This window comes from Triticum aestivum, chromosome 3B (assembly GCF_018294505.1).
Source record: "Triticum aestivum cultivar Chinese Spring chromosome 3B, IWGSC CS RefSeq v2.1, whole genome shotgun sequence".
Lineage (NCBI taxonomy): Eukaryota > Viridiplantae > Streptophyta > Magnoliopsida > Poales > Poaceae > Triticum > Triticum aestivum.
Genome location: NC_057801.1, coordinates 563214558 through 563219803, shown reverse-complemented (window position 1 = coordinate 563219803; position 5246 = coordinate 563214558). Strand labels below are relative to the sequence as shown.

The window sequence follows — 5246 nt, the reverse complement described above, 5'->3', positions numbered from 1 at the left end:
AGTTTGGAACTTGTTTATGAGTTATTTATGTGAATTCAGTAGTATCGATGATCCAAAACATTGATTGATCTTGAACATGCCATAAGATTGCACAAATTTGAACATCAAAGAATGATAACAATTTAGTTCAACATAACATACAACATACCATAGTTGTTCAACATAACACACAACATACCATAGTTGTACATCATAACACAACAACATACCAAAGTTGTTCAAGATCACACGATGACGACATACCAAAGTTGTTCACATGACGACGACATAACAAAGTTGTTCACACGACGATGACATAACAAAGTTATTCAAGATGACAAGACGACGACATAACAAAGTAGTTCAACATCACAACATGACAGTGCACATTCAAGAGCCAAGTGTACATCACATTATTAAGTTCAAGATGACAAGGATCAATTAGAACTTCAATGATTTGCTCCTGGTGTTTCTTGCTGGGTTGGGTAACAGCCTTGCCTTAGATCTGGTGTTCTTTGCTGGAGCTGGAGCTTGAGCATGAGCACAGGGTTCAACTATTGCTGCATGGCCTGGTATATACTTAGCTGCTCTTGGAGAAGCCCCCTCTATCAGCTAGTCTTTTTGTAATTTTTCCTGGGGCTGACAGATGATTGAGTAATCAGACATGGCACATTTAGAAACCTAGAAATAGAAATAATAATGCAATGTAGTAAGTGTAAATACCTCGGTATAATAGCTTCAACTTGTGTAGATGGCTGCTCAACTCCATCATCATCATCATCATCTGTTCCATCAGCATTTGCATTTTCCTCATTGTTCAGTGGTTCTGTTGCAGCCTCATCAACATTTTCTGCTCCCCAAATGTTCATCCTCCTCTCCAAATGCAGCATCAACTGATACTTTGTAGTGTTTGGAAATGTGTCCAAATCTCCCACACCTCTTGCACTTTCTCTTCCTAGCACCAAGCCCCATTCCTTCACTACTAGCCATGATCATTTGCTTTCTTGGCCTACCTGGTGCTCTGTTCTGAACTGGTGCACACAATTTGAATCCTGGATCCACTGTGTCCCACTGTTGCTTTTCCTCTAAAGCTAGGTTGTCAGCATAAGTAGCTACGAATTTCTCAACAAAGTAGTACTTATGAACATATTGATCAATGGCATTGGCTTCACCTCTTAGAGTTGTAATAAAAAAGAGAGCATGGATGGATGGCTTGCCAGTAAGTTGCCACTGTCTGTAGCTGCAAATCCACTTAGCTAGGTTTACCGAGTGCCTCCATTCTCTTTTTCCTTCTCATTAGCAGTCACCTTTGCCTCTGTTGGGATTCCCCTGACCAAAGTCATTTCCAAACCTTTTTATTTAGCCATCAAGGCCTTCATTACAGATGGTATGATGTTGTGGCTAATGAAATGATCAATGGCAATCCTATTCCTTATATCAAACTTCTCCATGATGTATTGCCTAATCTTGTCTAGCAAGTCCACTATGTGCAGCCCCTTGTACTTCTTGATCTTGGAGTTAAATGCATCTGTCAGGTTGTTGTTAACATAATCAACCTTGCTGAACTCATTTATTAGAGTTCTAGCCCATATTTTTTTGTGGTGCATTTCCAAATATTCCTTGACCTTGGGCTTGCTGTGCAACTGTCTCACATGCTAGTTGTGCTTCTTGATGCTGTAAGTAAGTGAGGAAGGCCACAAATTCTCATCATAAAACTTCCCCTTAAACTTCTTACAGAAATTTTGAGCTAGATGCCTCATGCACTCTCTATGCTCAACTTCAGGGTAGACCTCTTCCACAACAGTTTCGAATCCTTTACAAGCATTAGTATGTATCACTAGACCTTCTGGATGTCCTATGACATTTTTTAGGTTTTTGAAAAACCAACCCCAACTCTCTTCAGACTCTGCTTCTATGACACCATATGCTACAAGAATAGCCAGTTATGAGCATCTATGGCACATACAACAACTAGTTGGCCTCTAAACCTCCCGTTCAATGTTGTAGCATCCACAACGAGGTATGGCCTACACCCCTCCAAGAAACCCTTTTGACAAGCCTTGAAACAGACAAATACTCTTCTAAAGCACTCTTTTTGGAAAGTTTTTACCTCTGAGCTTGTACTGTACAGTGTGTTTGTCAATCTCAACAACACTGCCAGGTGAAGCCCTCTCAACTTCAGCCTTGAGTGTGTAAAGTAGCTAAAAACTGTTACTATATTCCCATATATCCTCTCTAGGGCCATCTCTTTCCCATAGTAACATCTCATATATGGAGGTTCAACTCCATATTTCTCAAGTAACTTCTGTTGAATTTCTTTTGGACCAATGCCTAGATTATGTCCGATCCATGACATTGTAGCATCTGCTATCCACCTTCTCTTTGTGGCTCTCAGCCTCTGGCTTCTGTTAACACTTGGACAGTTGTGTTGGCAAGGATTTACTTTGATCTAGAATGAATAAGAAAACACAATAAGTAATAAATAACTATTAATCATAACTAGTTTATTAGAGGTTGCAACTATGAAAACATGTGTAGTACCTGAAACAGTGTGCTTCTCCTCATCAAAGATGCATGTAATCTCCATTTACACCTATCATATGCACAGTGCACACTAAACCTTGTTGGATCACTTTTGTCAAATTGAAATTCTTTTTCTGTCCTTATTGAGAATGTTGCAACTACATTTCTATAGTCCACTGTAGAGGGAAAGGCTACACCTTCCTCAATTGAGGGATTCTCTCTGTCATACATAACTACAGGCTTGTCGTCATCATCATCTTCAAAATGTCCCATGTCCTATTCCTCCTGCTTCTCATCATCATCTGTGTCAGAAAATTCTGCTGGTATATAGTCCTCATCCGCTGCATCTCCCTACTTATTGTGTTGGACATAGCCAGGATACAGTTTCACATCCTCTTCATCAGACAATATCGCCTCATCAGGCATAGCTTCCTCCAAAACATGCTAAAGCACTTTATTTTGCTGTGCTTGGCTCTGACTACAAGAAAGGCTCAGAATTGACTCTAGAAATTGGAGTTCTAGGTGGCTGCCAAGCACTACTGCCTACTCTTGTGCTTGACCTAGGTTGTGCTTGTGTACCAGAGAGCTTTACACTTGAACCCCTTGAACCAGATGGCCTAGAAGACATGCTTTATGCTCTAGTTCTCTGAATAACTATAACTTCAAAGTTACATGACATGGTTCATGCATTTGTTCGAAACATCAGTGCTAACTCATCATCAGACTGCACAGTGACCCAATTAACTTTCTCACTGTCCCAGTACCTGAACTCTACTGCATCAAGCACACCCCAGGGATACTTGGAAGAGATTGAATTTCTAAACTCATTAAACTTGCTATTGGTGTCCACCACTAATGGGAAATTAAAGTCACTTCCTTGTTTCTTTGTGCTGACAGAAGCTAATACAGTTGTCTCCATTCTTATAGACAGAGAAAATGCTCTTGTGGGATCCATCCTATTATGCAGACAGGGCATATATCAACACACAAGAACAAGAAAAACTACCTAGATCATGTAGATCTAGTGTAAAAGAGCTTACTCCACCAGATCCAAGGGAGAGAGAAAGGGAAGGAGGGAGAGTGCCTACTCGACCAAATCCAAGGGGGAGAGAGAGCTAGGGAGAGAGGGGGGAGTACCCTGTTGGAATATGCCATCCCGCGTGGATCCCTTGTCGTTGCTGCAGCCGGTGCATTCCCCGTTTTTCATTGGGTGCGAGGAGAATCAATGGCTGGCCGCTCGCCGAGGTCGCCGCCACCACTGGTGCATTCCCCGATGTCCATCAGGTGGGAGGAGAATCGATGGTGCAACCGCTCGCCAAGGTCATCGCCGCTTAGAACTAGGGTTCGTCCAGTGAGAGAGAGAAAGAGTGAGATTATGAGCGAGATAGAGTGAGATGGGGAATGAGAGTGAGGCGAGGCCCACCTGTAAGAGCAAGCTAGGGGAAAGCTGTGTCCATAAACGGCCGCCGGTTATGGTCAAACGGTGCTGACCAGGCGGAGCCATGACAAAAGGGCAAAAACATAAGTGCAGCAAATGCGGTTGGGCAAACTGAGGTTTTTTTGAATTTAGGGACAAAACAAATGGGTGTGACACAACTAGTGGCATGGATGTAATTGTCCCATTCTTATTAGTTAACAGTTAGGTTATTATTTCAACTCTCCTCTAATAGCCTAATGTTTGTGTTAGGCCTAAATCCCCAAATTTTGAATTGATGATTACCTCAAATCCCACAGACACGTTCTATGTTTGTTCTCTCTTAGAACTAGCACGTCTGAAACAAAACACTAGAATGTAGGGAATTTCCGATCCGAGTGCTTGAAGCACAATACACAAAAGTTGGAAGCATAATTTATTGGTGTATAACAAAAACTTTATTCGTTTGCGTAGGAAGCATGAAGCTATTTGTCGAAATCTTGACTGTTATGAAATAGAAAATGTGGCCAACTATGTAAGAAGCATGAGTGTTTACTACAGAAGTTTTATGAGGAAGCATGGTACATTATTGTTAGAAGCTTTATTAGAAGCATTATTAAGGAAAGATCTCTTGGTTGATAATATAGCGCACAAATGGCTCACCCACCTCCACGCTCCTCCACGAGCGACCATGGCGCCGCCCAATGATCCCTTCCATCCAACCAAAAAGTCCAAAACACACACCAATGGATCCCTTCAATGATCCCCACTCCGTTGCTCATCAACTGGATTTTTCATTTGGACATCAATTCAGAGGACAGCTTCGTGATCTATTCTTGACTTCGGTGAACCCTGTGTCACCCTCCTTCGGTTTAAAATTGGTGGTATCTTTCACCCTATCTACATTCCATCTGGACCCTCTCAATGCTAGTTTGGCACTTTCGGCATGCACGAGAGGTGCGTATCGTTCTCTGGACGTTCTTCACATTCATGGCAACGTATACCGCTTCTCTGTTTGTACTGAGGCAATTTTTTTTAGGTGAGGAAAAAGCATTTTGAATGCGCAATGTTTAAGTGCTATTTCCACTTACGGGGCAATGGTGGTCCAAATTGGTTGTTTGAAGAAAAGGCATGGTATTCAGAACAACATTCTAAATGGACACTGGTAACTCACAAAAAAGGTAATCATCAACACCGCCCTATTCTTGTTAAGAAAGTTTATCAAAGTATATCGAATGTTCTTGCTCTCCCTTCGACACCCAGATCCAACAGTAGTCATCATCAGATTTCCATGTTGTTAGCCGGTGTAAATCAGGTTCTGATCAACAAC

At 41.7% G+C, this 5246-nt stretch overlaps 1 long non-coding RNA gene across 1 annotated transcript; it reads right to left on the bottom strand.

Moving 5' to 3' along the window:
- Window positions 1-293: 293 nt before the first annotated feature.
- On the bottom strand, window positions 294-1208 carry LOC123065735 (uncharacterized). Its single transcript, XR_006431119.1, has 2 exons — window positions 703-1208; window positions 294-618 (listed from the first exon to the last, which is right to left on the bottom strand). It is a non-coding gene; the product is annotated as an uncharacterized lncRNA (long non-coding RNA).
- Window positions 1209-5246: the final 4038 nt, after the last annotated feature.